This window comes from Cygnus olor, chromosome 3, assembly GCF_009769625.2.
Source record: "Cygnus olor isolate bCygOlo1 chromosome 3, bCygOlo1.pri.v2, whole genome shotgun sequence".
In the NCBI taxonomy this organism is placed as follows: Eukaryota; Metazoa; Chordata; class Aves; order Anseriformes; family Anatidae; genus Cygnus; species Cygnus olor.
The window spans coordinates 9,387,356-9,408,542 of record NC_049171.1 but is presented as its reverse complement, the minus strand read 5'-3'; the positions used below and the strand labels follow the sequence as shown (position 1 = coordinate 9,408,542).

The following is a 21,187-nucleotide window of genomic DNA, read 5'->3' as shown; positions in this document are numbered from 1 at the left end:
AAATTTCACAGCAAGTGGAGCTGATATGAATCCCCACTAGCTTTCTCTTTTGGGATAGTTAGGCAGATTTCAATTTGCCAACTCAAATTCTTACACAAAGGCAGGGTAGTCGGACTGGGTTCGAAAAATGGTGAAGATGAAACCTTACAATATCTTTTAAGAACAAATCCAACATCTTCCCCCAATGGCAAAGTAAATTGGACGTTATTTTGGAGCTTTTGGAGGGAGTAGTCAGTGGAGAGAGTACCAGGCAGAGGCTGCGTTATTGGCATTTATGCCCAAGATATCTGGTTCTGTTGACCATCCAATTTTCTGCTTTCAAATAGAATACAGACAAATCTTTATGACTCTGGAATTGTCCCTCTTACTCTTTTTATCCATGGACTTTTACTGTATGAAGACCATTCATCTTTCAGAAGTCTTCTTTAAGACACCAATTAATCTTTTCTTCTGTCCAAAACTGTATTCCATCAAATCGGTTTCATTCTGTATACACTCTTGTTCTCGAGAAGATAGGGAACTATACATTTTCTGAATGAGATTAAAAAGGAGAGGAGAGAGGATGTAAAGCAAAAGAAAAAAAGTAAAGGAGATCACGATAGACATTTATTTTATATATTTTTGTCCTAGTTTTACAGACCACCTTTTCCTATCCCACTCTAAAAGAAAACCATGTGGGAAAGAAAGAAGGGGTTACTGATGGATTACCTCCCAAAGTGAGCAGTGAATTCACCAAACAATTTGGAACATATTTATAGCACCTTTCAAAGGAGATCTCTGATTACATAGAAAATATTATTCCTATGGCTCACTTCACCTCAGAATACTCAGACAGCTTGTTGACTTTTCAAAATATTTGGAGATGCATCATTTTAATTTGTGGCTCTAATATGAAGAAGTAGAAAAACAAACCCAATTAAAAAAGTTTTCTCTCATTTGCTCATTATAAGGCTCATAAGTCACCTAAGCATTTTCTTGCAGCCAAGTATGTCCTAAGACCTTCAATGAATTTCTAACGATTTTTTTTTTTTTTACTTAGCTTGAATATTAATGTATGATGCACTGGGATTTTCCTTACAAAGTGCAATGACGAAATTTTCAAGGATAAAAGTTCTTCTGGTCCTTTATTCTTTTTTTTTTTTTTTCCCCTATTGATTTGTGTTAGTGTGTCACTTTATGTAGCACCCTCACAAATCTGTTACCTTGCTTAATGACCTTTATTCTTAATAAACTGTCTGAAGTTATCCTGCATGTTATCCTAAGTTCATCTGCAATGACCTAGCATTAGTTTTAGATATAGTTTTGTCTCAGAGTCAGTACTCACATTAACTTACTTCTTAGTGTTCTGTTCTCTCTTTCAGTCTCTTGGCATTAGTATGAATGGTGGGAAATGTATGAATATTAAAAAATGAGTTCTTCCTACAAACAGAAGTTTGTGGTTTGTGCATTAATTTGTCTTAAAGAAGATTAATTAAAACTTACAAAGTGTTTTAACAGTAAACTTTATATTCATGTTGTGAGGAAATTCTGCTCGCATACCCATAGGAATATTTTCCCATGATACACAAATACCCATGTACTTGCTCTTTTGGGCCTTAGGAAATCAAGGCAACTTGATGGCATTTTATCTTTGCAGTTTAATATATGTAAAAAGATTTATTAAATGTTCCCAGGCCATATAATAAGACACACTATACTATTGTCTCTTACGCATTTGGATCTTCTAATGTCAGAACAGATGGAGTTGTTAACTCTCTGAGGAGCCATGTCACAATTTTAAGACTGGTTTTGAATTTTCCCAGATATATATATGCTCAACCTCTTGCTACTTGTACAATTGCTTAAGTACATTTTAAGAGAGTCTGCTATTAAATCCTTCTTTGGGTTCGATCAGATTCAAGCCATGAATCTTTTTTATGCATATATATGCTTCATAACAGATTTTTTTCTTTCTGGAATAATTGGAGGGTTGATGTCAAGAAGAGTTGACATGCCATATCTTTTTACTCATCAGAATCCTTTGGAAACTTTCAAAACCAACTTCTATAATATAACAAGGAGCTCTTCTATGATCTAGACCTGACAGGCTGAACAGTCTTTTGATAAAAAATCATATCTCTAGATACTGTTCCCAGTGCTGATGTTTTTGCAATGGTGAAAACAGTGGGAATAAAAATAGAGAAAATAATGGCTTGAAGCTATGTTTCTTTTAATTACCAAACAGTGCCAAAGATTTGCCTTTATGGCAAAATTGCGGCACATTACTTTGACTAATTTCTCTTAGCCTCTGAAGGATGCAGAATACCAAACGAGAATGATTCCTGGCCCAGGCTATTTTCTCAAATGTACTTATTTGAAAGTATTGGTTGATTTGGAATCAAATCCTTCCAGTATAGATGGAACATTCAGTTATAGATGATTGAGTTCCACTGCATGGGACTGCACTCTTGCACTGTTTCATTTGCTCTTCCAAGAGTTTGTGATAGATTGAAATTTTGTACTTGGCTGGAATAGGGACTAGAAAAAAAAAAAAAAAGATATTTGGGTTTTGTTAACTTATTTAGTTGATAAATTCTTCTGACATGTTGATTTCCTGGTTTGGAATGTGTTTGTTTTGGGACGACAAGTGCCGTCTGGGCTGTTTTCACACCACAGGTTTTAAGATGCTCTAAGACCCCTTAAATAGAATAAGATATCCCAGCACTTTGTGAACTGTATGACTGTATATAGATTTAAATGAATATGTAAATTTGATAGTTTGAATTGAATTATGGAAGGACATTTTTGAACACTGGTTCCTTGTCACTTTATCAAAGATATCTCTTTAACATCTGCTGATCTTTTGCTCTGCCAGGCCAAGGACTTTGTGAACATGAAATGAGTAATAAAGTGCTTCCTTTCTATTATTGTCATCCTGTATTTCTCCTGTTAAGAATTCCTATATTTTGGTAACAATCTTACTGTGATAATTAGAAATAACTAAACAAAAATAAAAGATATTAGCCTGCCTGAACATAAACCCGCTGTAATCTGAGATATTCAACACTGCCATGTTCTGCTATCCTCTTTTCCAAAATACATTGAATTCCAAACTCTTGCCCTCCTTTTTTATAATGCTATTATTTGCTGACACTAGATTGCAGATTTAGGAATATTCTCTAACAGGATTTGCAGCATACCCAAACTACTTTTAAAGTTGTTGTCTTTTACCTTCAAAAGGCTAGCTCTTTCAATGGCATTTTGACATAGCTAATGTGTTTTAGTTAAAGGCTAAAAGGCTAAGAAAATATTTTATTCAATGGAAATGCTCTTCCAGGTACTTTTAGATGAAAGGCCAGCCAAGTTTTGCATTCTGTTTCTGTAGCAAATTCTATAGCTATACAGTTAAGCTCGTACTTGCCCTTCTCTCTAAACACTTTTTTTCCTGCAAGCTTGAAGATTCTGCTGTTCTCTCTTGTAATCATCAGAAGATAAAAAAGAAGGTTATCTTTTTTCTTTTTTTTCTTCTTTTTTTTTCTTCCTTTATTTTTTTTTTTTCTTTTTCTGGGGGGAAGAAGAAGGAATAATTCTTATAACTTTCTACTTAAGTTTCTTGTGAACTTTCAATATCAACTACACTGACAAAAGTTATGCTATTGTTCCTTGCTTTTTTGCCTACAACAAACCTTCTATCATAGTTATATCTCTTTCCAATGAATATCCAGATGTATAGATGGGCCCATTTTATGACTTCAAAGTTTTATAAGTACTGAGGAGCCACAGATGAATGCTGAATATGGCTTAAACAGTGTTTATCAGTTCAGATTAGTGGGCTGATGCTATCCTCTGCTACCAGAACAGCAAGCACTGAGACTCACTGGGTTGTCTTTTTTTAAAGTTCTCTTAAGTTCTCTCTGTTCTTTAATATGCAGCTCAAGCTACTATATTTCTCCTGATACGTCATACTTTCCTAGGCTGTGTATTGGACTTAGACATCCTTCTGTGTGTCTCCGTGCCTGCTCTTTACAATCCTCCCCGCGCCCCCGCCCCCCCCCCCCCCCCAAGTTAATTGAAGCATTTTGATTTAAAGCTGGTGAACCTTGGCCAAATTATTTTACATTTTGCTGGTGTACTTCACATATATGAAGTTAAACTGAGTGTGTTCTACACTTAAAGAGATATGTTTCTCCTGTTTCTTTCTGCAGTATGCACATATTGCTATCAAGCTTAATTTCACACCTTCAGAGTAGAGAAACCTGATTACCTTTCTCTTTGTCTTCAGTGTGAAAATATTACATCAAACAGAAAGCTTCTCAAAAGCCTGGTGCAACACCTATGCACTCTACCTACCTGAAGAGTAGTTTGCTACTTGAGTGTGCTGTTTATTATTGTCTTAGACATATACACATTTCCTGAGATAGTAGCACTGCTCAGTTAAATCTTATACTGGAATGTCTGCAACAGTCTATTATTATTATTATTATTATTATTATTATTATTATTATTATTATTATTATATTTAAAAGGACAACAGAAATGCAAATTTCTAATTTTTGTGGCCCATCAACTAGTGAGATCAAGTAGAGAAATAAAGAGCATTCTGGTCCAACCCCTGTGCTGTACATTTTCACTTTAGAAATATTTTCCATTAAAAAATCAGAAATGGTTGGTCCTTCAGGGCCCATGAATTTTGTACTTTTGGACTTCATTTAACAAGTGAGGGGAAGGGTTTAATTGCCCAGAACAGCTGATGGTTTAAACACTATCCCAAGAATGGCTGGCTAAGCTCAGGTTCCCCAGTTCCTTGGCAAGTGTTCCTGCCATCCATGTAATGCTTTGGGAGTATATGGCAGCTTGATCAAGAGCAGCCCTTTTAAGAAAAGTGTTCTTGCTCTCTGTGCATATAATGACAAGAAAATGCATTAAATAGATTCAGGTTTTGAATCTTCTTTTACAGATGTGTGTGGGGATGAAATTCAGCTTCTGGCCACCTATAAATTAGGCATTAAGAGTAAGGAAGTCATCAGACTTCTCTTTATAGTGAGCAAAGAGAGTTAAATACTTTCAGAACTCAGCCCATCCCATCTTAAAATAGGAGGTTAAAATAGATGAATGAATGATCCACTGTAAATTTTTCTCTCTCTCAAAGATATAACCTAGACAATTAACTTTAATTTTACAACTAGCCTTCAGACTCCCGAAGTTAAGAAAGATGAGTCTCACTTTACAGTGACTGAACGGATAATGTGAATATGTACTTTACTGGGTACTGTCGGGTTGAGGTATTATAAAATTAAATCATTTAAGAGGTTTTCATAATGTACAATTTTTTTATTATTTGTAATTTTCCCTTTTCCTTATGATTTCAAGACATAGTACAGTCTAGATGAAGTTTATGGTCACTTGGAAGCTACTGCAGACTGCATGAGACTACTGTCATGTATTCGATATTTTTCATCTTAATTGGTGATCAAGGCAAATTGGATTCCCTGAATAATAATAATTTGTTGTTTTCATAGAGGCTATCTGGATACACACATAACTGGGAGAAGGAGGTTTGTGTTCTGCCTTTCAAACAAGTGAGTCTTCAGCGGTCTCAATTCTCTCTGTTGATCTTGTGGCTTTTATCATATACTAGTCCTACAGTATGTTTTAACTGTGACTTGGCACTGGATTCACTGTGCTGGCTAAACAGTCCAAATGTTTCAGTTTACAAAACCTATGATTTTAACCTGTAATGTTGCACCATCAGCATTTCTAACACAGTGGCATGATAGCTGATAAGGAGTCATTTAGAAGGAAGTTTGTCTTCCATATCATTACAGTGGTGTTTTTTTCGTTTGTTTGTTTTTTGTTTTTGTTTTTTGTCTTTTTTAGGCTTCAAGTCACAAGGCAATGCTGTGTACTTTTCAAACTGTCAGCATTTGTTATGTCTGGGAGACTGATTTTCCTGTGATCTGTGTCAGAGTCAATGGGCACCTGAAGTTGTTTTATGAACTCCTATTATTGCTTTGATGCTAATTGTTTAAGTGTACACCTAGAAAAGGCAATTGTTATTCTTAGCCTCTTTTTGACTCAGAGAATCACAGAATGGCTGAGGTTAGAAGGGATCTCTGGAGGTCACCTGGTCCAACTCCCCACCCTGCTCAAGCAGAGACACCTAGAGCTTCTGAATATGTCCAAGGAAGGAGACTCCATAACCACTCATGCACCCACACAATAAAGAATTATTTCCTGATGTTCAGGAGGAATATTCTGTTTCAGTTTCTGCCCACTACGTCTTTTGTCACTGCGTGTCACTGAAAAGAGCTAGTTTCAGCTTCTTTGCACCCTCCCTTCAAGTATTTATTGACAAGAGAAGATTGATAAGTTCCCCCCTGAGCCTCCTCTTCTCCAGGCTAAACAGCCCCAGGTCTCTCAGCCTTTCCTGATAGGAGAGATACTCCAGGTCCTTCATCATCTTCATGGCCCTTCTTTGGACTTTCTTGACTTTTCTTGACTTTCTGGACTTTCTTGACTGAGGTCAACTGAGTCGAGCCCCATGTGTCTGCTTTGGGGTAAACTGAGATGCTGTCAGGGTTCTATTAACTGTATTGTCAGATTTGCATATGGCAGCAGGCTGCCATGTTTAGTCAACTTAGTATGTTGTAGGAATCTTAAATAATTTTACCTCAGACTTTGATACAGTATATATCAGTTTATGAAGGTCCATATTTGAAGCCTCCTTTTCAGGAAAGGAATATATATTGAAGGCTACTATTAGGACCATTTTGAAATGTCTGGTTTGGGACGAGATGACTTACATCTCTGTAAGTACTCTTCCTGTCCACTGAATATAAATAAAATCTGTGCAAATAATTCAGACATAATTGTCCATATTATAGATTTATAGAATGATTTGAATTGTAAGGGACCTTCAGGATCATTTAATTCCAACCCCCTGCCATGGGCAGGGACACCTTCCACTAGACCTGATTGCTCAAAGCCCCATCCAGCCTGGCCTTGAACACTTCCAAGGCTGGGGCATCCACATGTTCTCTGGGCAACCTGTTCTAGATATATATTTAATATATTATGGATATTCAAAGTTCTTAGTCTCCACTGATGCTTTGCATTATGATGACTTCTCTTTCCATTTCTCTTTCCATTTCTCCTTCTTTTCTCCTACAACATTATCTTCCAGCGTTGTAGAAACAACATTATTAAGCTGTTTTGGTGGTGTATCGTATCACCTTGAATCACATTTATGTAGACAGATGCTATTGTTATATGTAGATCTCCCCTTTGCTCTAAGAGTTCAGCTGACCTACCACAGTCCTCATGACTATCTCTGATGACAAAGTGAATAAGTCAGTCCTTGTTTGCAAGTCTTACTTTCTCCTATTCCTCTCAACTCTTGTCTTTTTTTTTTCTTTTTTCTTTTTTAATATTTACCTGCCGCTTTCCACTTGTGTAACAGCATGTGAGCATTGTACTTGTACCTCTCTCAATCCTGGACATTTTCCAGCTTCTCTACTAACTCGAATGGCTATGTGGCCAGCTGCTCTAACAGAGGTGTAATCATAAACCTGTTGTTATATTGTCTACTTGGGTTTGTCATTTTTTGCTAATGTCAGTGTGGGATTGAACTGGAAGATTTCTGGCAGTTTCTGGTGCTTTTATATACACAATGACCTGTCTCTTCTTATTTCTTCATGTAAGTGAGGAAATGTGTTAGGTTGCACTAGGCTCTCTACAGCTGTTTTCAAGTCCTATTTATTTTAAATTAAACTTTATTTCTTTACTATCTTATGGGGAAATTAATCTCAACATATGGGGCTTTGACTTTTTTTTTTCTGTTAACACTTCAAGGACTTCTTGGTCCATTCTTTCTATTGTGTAAACGTAGCTTCCAGGATTCTTGTTCAGTCCATAATAAGCTCAAGTCTTAAGTAGCCAAGAGATGAATGGAAGACATTTTTATTTAAAGACATCTTCTTTAAATTTTGTCACTTTGGAGAAGTCCGTTAAGAACTTTTTCTTTCATGCTTTGGCCTCAGCCTCTCACACATCTCTATCCTATATTTGAATGCTCCTTGGAAACTGGTATTAGTAACCTACCTTTCTTTTCTTTGTATCTTTCTTTGTCTTTTTCCATCTGAATTCTCCACAAATGGACAAGTTCAGGAACCATAATGATCCTGTTCACTCCAGATCCTCATTTCAGCTTTGTGGAGCAGAATAAAATCCTGTGCTACCTGTACTCTTTTTGCATCTTTGCTCTGGAAAAAAAAAGAAAAAAAAAGTAGTGCTTCTTTATGCTGTGTTCCTCTTCCCACCTTCCCATTTTATAATGAGTAAAAATAGACCTCCTCAAATCTCTTATGGCAGCCCTTTACCACCTCATATGTATTGAAATAACTCATGATATTTGAAATATTTTATTTCATTCATCACTACCTAATATTTCAAAATTTCTATGACTGGCTATATTATTCTTTTGAATGTATTATATAGATATATATAGACTGGTACATCATAAATTTGAAATAATTTGTGACTGGAAACAGACATGAATTTACTAAGGTAGATAGTGGAATTATAGCTTAGAATAATAACTCTGAATATATCATGCACATTCTCAGTCCCACTGTGTAATGTCTATATCCATGTAAACTATCCTTTAATGTAATGTAATGTAATTTATTTTATTTTATTTTATTTTATTTTATTTTATTATTTTAATGTTATTTTTTAATAAGTAGTAAATTTGTATAGAAAAAAATTGAATACAAAATCAAATTTGTATACAAAAAAGAGTTCTTACAAAAGAATACAGTTTGTATTCTTAATTCCACTTGACAACAACTATAGCTATCACAAAGTTGTAAAACTTGGGAAGGGGCCTTGGTAGGAGCGCATGTTGCTTGTTGTATGCCAGGCATATATCCCCAACATGGGAAACAGCATCCCTGGAGATCTATAGATTGTCTGAGCAAGGGACAGAAATTCAGTTGTGTCTCATATCTGGTTCTCCACATACCTTTACATGTAAGAGACTATAGGATGCTAATGTCCTTTGCATTCTTATTCCCTGGTATTTCAAAACTATGTTTTGGTTGTTAAAATTCTACCCTGTAAGCCTTACTTTTAGTTTGACCTTTTTCAGAGCCAAGACCATGCCATCTTCCACCTAATTAGCTATTTCTTCGGAGATATTTTGTAAGCATGTCTCATTTCTCAGCTTTAGATTCTGAATCTGATTTGATGAGCTAATGATCCTATTAGACTCAGCATGCTAGTGACATTTTCAGAAATAGTATATAGGAAAAGATCGGGAGATAGGTTGTTTCTTACACATTACTCATATTCTTCCTGTTCCATCCTTCCAAAGAATCTGCATGGTGACATTTTGAGGATAAATAGAACAAAAATATTTTATGGGTGGCAACATTCTGCTGATTCTGAATTTGAGTTGGTAAACTGCTCCTAGGGTCAGAATATCTTTTTTCATTGCTAATTACCTAAGGTGGTTGTTGTTGCTGTTGCTGCTGTTGTTGTTTTGTTTTGTACTGTCTGCAACATTTTGCTGTATTTGTTTTCATTTGAACTAAAATGTAGCTGGAAATATCCTTTCTATATCTTATTATGCCGATTTTCTATCACCCTTTTTATGAAAAAGTCTGACTCTGACTTTAGCAGCTAAGCCGTGGCTTGAGCAGCTAAGGACTCAATTGGTATTCAAGGATATGTTTCCAAATTTTAACTATTAGTTCTGCAATTAGAGGGAGACAGTTTTCTGCAGAAGGTAAGAGTGGGAGGCAGCAGCCCAGGAAATGGAAAGATCTGGAGATAAGTTTTACAGCTTTGATAAGGTTTGTGATTTTAATCACTCTTCTACCCAACTGGACAAAACCACACCACTTCGACTGGCTCTGAGTATATAAAGACTGGATAAAACTCAGTGTGGTAGTGCATGTGAACAAAGCTGACAAAGAAAGCATTATGTGGCATTCTCATGATTAGCAGATACAAAAATCGGAAGCTGGATATTACTGCTGAAAAATATTTGTGCACTATCTATGGTTATTTATTGTGCTATCAGAAAACCTTACTAGGTTTTGCAAAAATTTATATTAAGTCCTTGCACTCACTGTTACACCCGGCTAAGATTTTTCTTAATCACTACTGTGATTAGAAGCAGTAGGAGGACTACTGTTAGAGTTGAAATCTTCACCGCACATATTTTCATAAGAAAAAGTATCTTAATGTGAATCCAACTTGGACCAAAGCATTGATGATTTGGAAAATTAATTAATTCTTCAGTATTTTCAAGTGCCCAGTACTTCTGCTTGAGGAAAGGACACAAGGCTTATGACAGAGCCAGCTTTTCATGGTGCATAGTTCCAAAGCATCATGAAGAATTGGTATTACACTTATACCCTTTCAATTTCAAATTATTTTTTAAGTTCCTGGCTTAACTGATTATATTTTTTAGTCTTGTGTTTTAAATTCAGTATTCTTATCAAACAGAAAAATCGAATTTAAGATAAAACACTCTTCCCGTCATTTTTATTTATATATATATTTATATATTTCAAAGTAATGATTGAAAATACCATAATCTTTCAATGGTCTTGTTCTCTTAAGGCCTTATTTAGTCTAAAATTATATTTTTCTCCTTTCTGTAGTCTTTACAACTTAGACAGCATTTGCTCTTCACAACATTACCCTAGATCCTCTCAGTTCATCTTCTATTTCCATATAATTTACTTCCATTATATGTTTCTCTTTCAGAACATCTAGAGTGCCTCAGAACATTTCTTTCACTCTTCTTTTCGACCTGAAGCCTTTCACGTAGAAACTTGTTATTATCTGTCACAGTACTAACATCTTCCAGCTTCTCCAATTTTATTTGTCTCTTTGAACATTTTATTACAGAAGAATGTCATATTGAACAATAATTTTTATATTTATTGGTTTATTTTATTTTATTTTTTATTTTATTTATTTATTTATTTATTTTCTGCAGAGCTCAGTCTTCAGTATCACCATATTCTTAAAAGTCATGGAATAATTCAGTTTGGAAGGTCTCTAGTCTGATTTGCTTGGAGCAGGTTCAATTGTAAATACAGACTGGGTTGCATTGTACTTTGTCCTGTCAGGTTTGAAAACCTCCAAATACTGAAAAATAACAGATTCTCTGTATGAGCTGTGTCAAGGCTTAATTATTCTCATAGGTAACATTCTTTTCTTCATATCAAATCAGAAGTTTATTTCAGTTCACGACTACTGTCTTTCCTTATTTCACTATCCACCTAAGTAAAGATCCTGGCTTCATTTTGGTAAGCTACCCAAAAGTACTGACAGGCTGCAGTTAGACCCCACCCATGCTAGCTCTTCGTGCTGAAAAAGCCAAAGTCCCTCAGACTCTCCTCACAGGGTAAGTGCTCAGGCCCTGACCATCCTGGGGCCACCAGCTAAACTCTCTTGTAAAAGCACCTTCTTATATTGGGAAGTTCAAAACTGGATACAGTATTCCAGGTGTGGTCTAAAGACTGCTAAGAAGCTTCCTTGATCAGGCATTATTTTGTTCATACAGAATTTATTTTTTCTGACCTTGTAAGCCTTCTTCACTGCAGCAGTGCAATGTTGACTCATGTATAGCCTACTATCAGTTAGGACCCCCAAGCCATTTTCTGCAGATCTATCCTTACTCAGTGTCCAGCCTGAATTAATGCAGACGATTATTCCTTCCCCATTGCAGGCCTTTGCATTTGTCCTTGTTGAATTTCATAAATTTGTTCTAGGATTGTTTCTCCAGCCTGTCTATGTGTCTGAATGGCAGCCCTGTCATTTACTGTCCACCTAAAATTAGTATAATTTGAAAAACTGAAGAATGGCCTTCTGCCTCTTTCTCTACATCACTCATAAAAGCATTAAATGAGTCCCAGGGTAGATCCCTGAGAAACTCTGTGTGACCTGGCTCCAGGTAGAATATGAACCATTATCTGCTGTCTTTGTGCCCAAGTATTTAAGCAGTATTTCATTCATCTAGTAGTTCAAGTATCTAGATCATAAATGCCAACTTAAATACATGGATTATTTGAGGAAGCAACAAAAAGCCCTGTCAAAAACTTTGCTGAAGTCAAGATACACAACAGTTACTGTTCTGCTCTCACCCACAGGCCTGTTTTTTGTTTTTTGTTTTTTTCCTCACAGGAGGCAATCAATTAGGTCTAAGTAGGTATCAAGCAGATATTTAGTCCTTTGTGAATCCATGCTGTCTCTTCCTGGTCACCTTCTGCTTCACATGTTTCAGAAGTGGCTTCCTAGAGGACACATTCCATGATTTTCCCTAGAACTAAGTTTGGACTGACTGGCTTGCAGCTTTCTGGACTGTTTTTCTTGATCTTTTTGAAAAAGGATGCAACATCTGCCTTTCTCCTATATCTGAGGGCCTTTTAAGTTGACAGACAGTAGCCTTGCAGCCAGCTATCTCTACCCTTGGATGCATTCTTTGAGTTCTATGGACCTGAGAAGGATTTGGTTTCTAAAGAGATACATGGCTTGATCTTCTTCCAGTGCTGATAGTTGCCTTCTTCCCTGGAACCTTGTTTTTTAGACACAAAAAACCTGAGACCATGTCTGTGAAGCTGAAGCAAAGTAGGGTATTGAGTACCCGCCTTCTCTGCATCTTCTGTCATTGAATCACCTGCCCTATAATTTTTCTTTCTTTTAGCTTATATAGCAGTAGAAGATCTTCTCCTTGCTCTCCGATTCCCTTGTCTGATTCAACATGAGTTAGGTTTCGGCATTCCTAACAACATCCCTCATGATTTGGCAAGATTTCTGTATTCCTCCTCTACAGCATATACTCACTTCCACCTTCTGATACATCATTTTTGCACTGAGACTTAATCCTGAATTCCCTATATAGTCAAACCAGTCTCCTGATCTATCTAGTTGTACTTCAAGATTCATTCTATGCTTCCTTAATTTATTTATTAAAATAATATATTTGCAAGGAATTTCAAAAGCTTTTAATATTCAATATTCTGGTGATCTGATATCATATCAATTACATTTTTATCTTCTATACTTACGCAGTTTTTAAATACCTTATGATTTACATCATAATATATCACATATTTAATCCTTTTAACACATTAATAAAAATTTCATGTCTCTCTCTCAAAAAAAAAAAAGTTAAATAAGTCTCCTTTCTTTAGTCATTAAATAGTCTTCCTGCTGTATGTATGCTCTTCACTCAGTGGAAATGGGGATATAAGAAAGAGGAAGGATAACAAGGAGTGGTTGAAAAGCTGCTGTTGAAAAGGTCTATACCTAGCTTGTCCAGTATTTTATTTAGTATTTTAGATACAGTAGATACTAGTCCATGCAAATTTGCATGAATTTTACCAAAGTTTAATTCAAAATAATCTTATAATTTACTTGGATAGCATATTATCATATAGCCTTTGCATGGCCTACGGAAAATATGCAGGGCTGGATGTTCTTTTTTTCTCACTTCCTTTTTATTCTTGAAGGATTCCAATTATTTTCAACGGTCTTATGACATAAAGGCTAGCAGCATAATTTTTTAATGTCTATCTCTTCTCTTTTTAGTTCTGCCACACCTGATCACATTTTTTAATCTTAGAGTGTAACTGAAAAAAATTGAAGAACATAGTCCTTACTTCCACTATTCTTCTAGCTACACCTTCACTTAGAATGTTTTGTGGATGTAATCTGAGCCGAGGTTGCTAATTTGTTAAGCTCATTAACCAAATTGTAAATTCCATCCTTCCCTGGCACTTTTCAATTATGTAATTTTCTTTTGCATTATGAGCTCACTTCATTTCCATAAATGATACCTCTCCATGTATTATTATACATGTATCTGTCTAACCACAGTGCCTCAAAATTTTGATGTTGACTGGAACCCCATGTGCTTGGTGCTGAGTAAATACAGATCAATAATGAAGCAAACCTGTCTCTACTATAAAAAGTATAACAATAGATGAGAGACAACAGATGATGCAGACAGATGGGACAAAAATGAGACAAGACTTATTTTCACTGTCTTAGGAGTATGCCCCAACTCCAATATATTTCAATGGGTGCATATTTTCATTTGAGCTCACTTGTGTCTGAGAAATAAATATTTTTTTTAAAACTAAATTGGTTTTACATTTAAAATAAAAAACAAACAAACAAACAAAAAAAACCAACCTTGTGCCTGTGGTTTTGGTGGTTTTGTTGCTTGTGTCCTGTTTTATGACTTGTTGCTAGTGTCTTTTTGCTTGAGATTTTCAGTCTGCAGGTATGACCACTGAAGTACCAAAAGAATAGCTTTTGGCATTATTGAGGACATTGCCATTGCTGAAACTTGATAGGAGAGGCTGGAATTGCAAACACATTTGCAGGAATTTAGGGTAATTAGTGTTCTTGTCTGTTTTCTCAAATAATCCTAGCTATTAGACTGATGTTACTGTCATTTCCACTGGGTGGTTGCAGAGGACCTGGCTCTTGATCCACTGTATGAATCTGGTTTGGATATTTCATAGTTTGTGGAATCCTTGTCCTTACGGCTGATCTGCCAGGAATTAAAGAAAGGCTCCCTGGGAACCCAGCCCCTGGAGTCACCCCCAAACTTGTTTAAACCCATGATATTTGAAATGAGACAATTGGACTCAATAAACTACATGTTTCTGTATAACTTTTTTTTTTTTTTTTTTTTTTTTTTTTTTTTTGTCAGGGCTTAATTTGATTAGCTGTACAAGTTGGCAGCTGTCTACATACAAATACCTTATCAGTAGTCTAAACAACGTGATTGCTCTAACTGAGAAAAAATAAATTGTACTTGACGTACATTATGAAGTGTTTCCAACTAAACTTTATACCACTACAGAAATGCACTTTATTCTTTCACAAACTTACGGGTGGTAACTGGAAATATTCATCAGCATTCTCTGTTTGGCCTGTGAAACTTTTGGCCTGTGAGGCTTTTAAGATCAAAGGTGAAGATCAGCTATAATATGGAGTTTTGGATACTGCAAATGAAAAGAAGAATCATACTGAAAAACTCTTTTCAACCTCACGTGCAATCATCAAAGAAAAGAATACCAAAAGAATCCCGCTTTATCATGGTAAGCATAAATTTGAGCATAGGTCTCCTATAACTGCAGCGAGGTTAAACAGGTTCCAAACAAGGTTAAAGAGCACACCCGTAATCATTTCCATGAAACTGTGTTTTCAACAAATGGTTTAAAGATTTAGATTTTCTTACAGTGAAGAACTAAAAAAAAAAAATTAAAAAAAATTACCAGGACATACAGTTTTCCTCTAGCTTGCTTTGCTTCATTCAGGGAGCAGCACTGTATAGAGATGCCAAAGCCTCCCAAAACTTGTTGTATCTTCATCCACAAGGGCTTTGATACTGCTGCCTCCTCAGCAACATCGGCAATTTACTAGGAAAGTTGGTGTCCACCAGGTCAAATTAGGAATAGGAAATCCCTCTTGCCACAACTTCACACTCACACCAGAGTTGGCAGGACAGACCGATGGACGGAGAAGTATCTGTAGGAGTGTTAGAACACAGACTTTAGAACAGATTTCCATCAACCCAGGAAAAATTACTTACTCATCCCTTCAAATTGAACTCTGGTATACTTTCTGGTATGAACATAAACAAGAGTTTGTTTAGACTTAAGCTCAAAGCGTTAGTCCTTTGATATATTTTTGTTTGGAAGTGTTTTCACTGTTTCCCAGACAATGTCTCCAGCAAGCTAGCTGTTTGTTTCATTTGTTTTGTTCTGATTTGTTTTGTTTTGTTTTCTCAATAAGGTTTCTTAGAGAAATAAGATTTAAGTGATCATATTGTATGTCCATCCATCCTGCCCCTTTGCTTGTCCACAGCTTTTACCTTGTCCACCAGGATGAATGAACTTGGTTATAGGCACAGTTGTTTCAAAGACATTCTGTTCCTAGACATGTTGTGAAAACAGACACGTAAGTATTTGGGAAAGAACATGCTGCTGTCTGCAGTATGACCTCAGCCCTTCCTGAACAGTAGGGAATACACATAGAAGTGCATTATGAAAACTTCAAGCACCAGATAAATATTATGTGGAAATCATATCTTCCAAGATAACACTGGACACAACTCCATAATCAAAATTTATTGATTTCTTGGTTCATTAAACTATTAGGTTTTAGTTTTAAAAAGTTTCTGTCTTGGTTTAAAACACTCTTCCAAGCTATATTTCCAGTTAGTATTATTTCCTGAAACAGCTATTCCCATTTTTTTCTTTTTACAATCTCACAGTCTCTTCTTTTTCCTCTCCCCAAGAAACTTAGAACTGCTCTCTTCATACTTGACAACTAGATATGGAGCTGTATGAAGCAGAAGGAAGTTTGCTTCACAGTTTCTGCTTCTTACAGTATCTGGACTCTTACCTTTACTCTTACCTGCCTTTCCTACATTAGTGCAAAGAAAGCTGTTTTGGAGATTAACTTTACCATCTGATATCTTGTTTTCCATAAACTACTCTGAATCACGTTTACGAGAGCTGTGCCATGCTGTGTTGCAATCTGGCCAGATATTGGCCTTCTAAGTCAATAACAAAATTTGTCAAGTTAATAACATGTAATTAATGAAAAAGAAATCCTTTTATTTTGATCTGAGTTCACTTTTTTTTTTTTTTTTTTTTTTTGTTTTTCTAGACCAAGAATGAATCATGGAGAACCAGCAAAACTCAGGTGAAAAATGAAATGAAAAATGTTAAGGTCAGGCAGCTTGCTCACTGTAAATGCTAATCTGAAAGCAGATGGAGTGCATCTTCATACACAACATCCTGAGACACTCTACTCAACAGGCCAGTCCATTTGATGAAGTACATTGCTGTCCTGAATTTTAATGTGACAGGTGTACTTTTAAGTCTCTTGTTTATACTTTAGTACTTGAGGTCAATGGCAGGACTACAGCACACTTTTATTTATCTACCCTTATTTGTTGATCATGTGTAGCAAAAAGAGAATGTGCAGAGGACCTCACCCATACATTGGATCTGTTACTCTGTGCAGCTACATCATTGAGCAAAGTACCAAACTTAATGCTTGTGAAAGGACTTTACAGAAACTACAGAATACTAAAATGAAACATTCACAATAAAAACACATTTTTTTCCTCAGCCAAGCATTAAAACACTTACAGAAGGGCATGGGCCCTCTCTACGCACCTCAAGGTGGGATCCACAAATCCTCACATGGTTTCATCACACCCAGCACGCTTCTCTGTCCCTCCTAGCTAAACTTGCACAGAGGCAGCTGTTCCCAAATTGCCATTGTGACATAATTCAATTCTATTCCTGAAGTCATCACCGTAGGCCTGTTGCTATGACAACACAACACTCTCTGTTGCTAATGCATATGTCTCAGAAACAATTAGAGAAGTACTACTATCCCCAAATTGACTTTAATTAGATTAGTTCACAAATTATTCTCTACTACCATACATCTGTGGAAGGTGTGTGATAAATCTTTTCCTTGATCAATGATTACAGACAAAAGTAGCTTGATTCTGATACGTTCCCCTTAGTTTTATATCTGTTGACCTTTTATTTCCGTGTAAGAAAAAACAAGGTGAAATCAACAATTCTCTTCCTCCGAGTTGGGAATATGAAATAACCCCAATTATCCAGGAAGCCTTAAAAGGAAACTATATATTTCTTTCTTAAACACCTTGTTTCTTCTGAAAAATTTTAAATGTTCAAATAGATCTAGAAGCTTTTAGGTTCTTACTGTAATTATTATATTTTTTTCTCCTTGTATTCTAGTACTTATTACAAACAAGGGAATTCACTATAGGATGTATGTGATTATACAAACTTGTCCTTCTATAAAAATACATGTAATTTGCCACTAAGATAAGTTTTCAAGTCTCATTCCAAATGATTTTTATCCCACTTAATGTTTAATTATATTCTTTTCATTTTTTTTTTATATCTATATAATATATATATAGATATATTTTTCTGGTAGACCTTTATCCTAATTTTCTGTTTGACAGGGATAATAGAGACTATGCAACAAAATACTGGTAAGATTGGTGGGACGGATCTCACCCTTCCATTGGGGTTCTGCCAAGCCAACGGGTCCTTTGCAGTCTTGAACTCAGTGTTCTGACAATGTTTTTGCCTATCATGGTGTGGAAGCAGAAAAAGTCAGATTTTCAGCATTGTAGATGCAGCCAGAGATTTATCTTCACGTATTCACAAATACATAAATAAATAAATCTTTCTTTCAAGATCAATTTGTTGTAAGCTTGGTTCTCCCAAAGTGGCAGATTATTCTATTACATTTCTGAACTCATTATTTGATTGATATATGTCACTATAACAACATGCTGTTGTGATGTTATACAGTAACTTACGGAATTGCAACCAACTTAAAAGTAATTTCTTGCGTATTTATAAAACAGAGAATCAAAGAATCATGTAGGTTGGAAAACACCTCTAAGATCAGCTAGTCCAACCTTTCACCTAGCCCTGCCAAGTCCACTATTAAACCATGTCACTAAGCTCTATGTCTACATGTTTTTTTGAAGACCTCCAGGGATGGTGACTCGATTACTTTCCTGGACAGCCTTTTCCAGTACTTTGCAACTGTGGTGGTTTTAATCGGGTAGGCAGCCGAGTTCCACCACGGCTGCTCTCTCACTCCCCCTCCTCAAAGGGAAAGGGGGAGAAAATATGATGCAAAGGGCTCAAGGGTTGAGATAAGGATGAGGAGATTACTCAACAGTTATCATGACGGGCAAAACAGATTCAGCATAGGGAGATAGTAAGATTTATTGCCTATTACTAACAAGCTAGAGAAGTGAGAAACAAAGGAAAGAAACTAAAAATGCCTTCCCCCCATCCACCCTCTTCTACCTCCTCCCCCTGAGCGGCACAGGAGAATGAGGGAATAGGGGCTGTGGTGAGTCCCTGACGCTTTGTCTCCACCGCTCCTTCACGGTCACCATCTTCCCCTGCACTATGGGGTCCCTCCCACGGGATGCTGTCCTTCCTGAACTGAACCTGCAGGGGCTGCCCACAGGCAGCAGCTCTTCAAGAACTGCTCCCACATGGCTCCGTACCACGGGGTCCACCCATCAGGAGCAAACTACTCCAACCTGGGTCCCACATGGGCAGCAGCTCCTGCCAGGTCACCTGCTCCTGCATGGGCTCCTCTCCACGGGCTACAGCTCCGGCCCAGGGCCTGTTCCTGTGGGGGCTCTCCATGGGCCGCAGTTTCCGTCAGTGCAGGTCCACAGGCCTCAGCCTCTTCCAGGCCACATCCACCTGCTCCACCGTGGTCTCCTCCATGGGCCTGCAGCGTGGAATCCTGCTCCACCATGGTACTCCATGGGCTGCAGGGGGACAGCCTGCTCCACCAGGGGCCTCTCTACAGGCCGCAGGGGACTTCTGCTCCGGTGCCTGGAGCACCTCTCCCCCTTCTTCTGCACTGACCTTGGCACCTGCAAGGCTGTTTCTCACTCCTCTCACTCTCCCAGCTGCTGTGAAGCAGCATGTTTTTTTTTTTTTTTTTTTTTTTTTTTTTCTTAAATATGCTCTCACAGAGGCGCAAACAACAGTGCTATTGGCTCTGCTCTGGTCAGCAGCGGGGCCCTTATCTAACGTGGGGCAGCTTCTAGATTGTTCTCACAGAAGCCACCCCTATGGCCCCCTCTTACCAAAATCTTGCCACGTAAACCCACAATAGCAACCCTTTCAGTGAAGAAATTTTTCCTAATAACCAACCTAAACCTCCACTGGTGCAACTTAAGGTTATTTCCTCTTGTCTTATCACTTGGGAGAAGAGAATGATCCCCGCCTCCCTGTAGCCTCCTTTAGGGTAACCGTAGAGCACAATAAAGTCTCCCCTGAACCTCCTTTTCTCCAGGCTAAACAACCCCAGTTCCCTCAGCAGCTCCTCATAAGACTTGTTCTCTAAATCCTTATCAAGCTTCATAGCCCTTCTCTGGACACGCTCCAGCACCTCAATGTCTTCGATGAACACAGTACTTGAGGTGCGGCCTCACTAGAGCAGAGCACAGAGGGACAATCACTTCCCTAGTCCTGATGGCCACTCTATTTCTGATACAAGCCAGGATGCTCTTGGCCTTCTTGGTGACACTTCTTGACCACATGTTCCAGAATAACAGTTTTCTTTTTTGAGGGTGGAAAAAATATCATTCAAATATAATAACAGAAAATCTCACTGCATTACACTTGAAGTACATTTTAGCAAGTTTTTTTTTTTTTTTTAAAGTCTTAACAGTATACGTACATCATCTTTTTTATTTTATTTTTTTACATATAGTAACAATAATAATGGTAATGGTAATAATAACCATAGCAATGCAAACTACTGTTCATACTACATTGCTTTTCTTTATGTTATTTCTCAATGTCTGAGAAAATCACAATTGTTGGATTTGGAACAGTTGATATATTATAGCATTAAGTACTAATTGCTTTCCTACTCAGTAATTTGTCTAAAGTAGGAGAAGCTGAAGAAATGAGGTCTTCACAAAGACAATAAGATAACTCTGAAACAACAAAACTGATTCTTGCATGTGTGATAAAACTGTTTCCTCAGCCGAGAGTGTCTCTGAGCTCCATCTTGCCTTGTGGCTGTAGTGACCATTACTGAGGTATAGATTCAGTCTACCTAAGCTCACTGTCCATAATAAAACAGAAGAAATCCATGTGTACTTGACAGAAGTATGAATGATGTATTTTGTTAGAATTTGGAGATTTTTGAGGAAACAGGAGCCTCCAAAATACGGACTGGTTCAGAAGAAATGAACCTGATACTGTGAGAGCAGTCAGTTGTGCTGGATCATGAAGAATGCTATCAGAGCAATCCTGGCTTCACTCCAATGTTTTAGTTATTGCTGAGAAGGGCTTGCACAGTGTTAAGGTCTTTTCCATTTTTATTTTTTTTTTCACATTGCCCTGCCAGTGAGGAGGCTGTGATTGCAAAAAAGCCGCGAGGCAACACAGCCAGGACATCTGACCCAAACTGGCCAAAGGGATATTCCATAACATATAGAATCATAGAATGGTTTAGGATGGAAGGAATTTTAAAGATCATCAAGTTCCAACCCACCTGCCATGGGCAGGGACACCTCCCACCAGACCAGGTTGCTAAAGGCCCCATCCAACCTAGCCTTGAA

General features: G+C 37.1%; 1 long non-coding RNA gene across 1 annotated transcript; it reads right to left on the bottom strand.

The window, feature by feature from the left end:
• Window positions 1-332: 332 nt before the first annotated feature.
• Window positions 333-17,262, bottom strand: LOC121068260. Its single transcript, XR_005818756.1, has 6 exons — window positions 17,175-17,262; window positions 15,887-15,947; window positions 15,298-15,540; window positions 8,080-8,240; window positions 1,335-1,419; window positions 333-531 (listed from the first exon to the last, which is right to left on the bottom strand). It is a non-coding gene; the product is annotated as an uncharacterized LOC121068260 (long non-coding RNA).
• Between the last annotated feature and the right edge of the window lie 3,925 nt (window positions 17,263-21,187).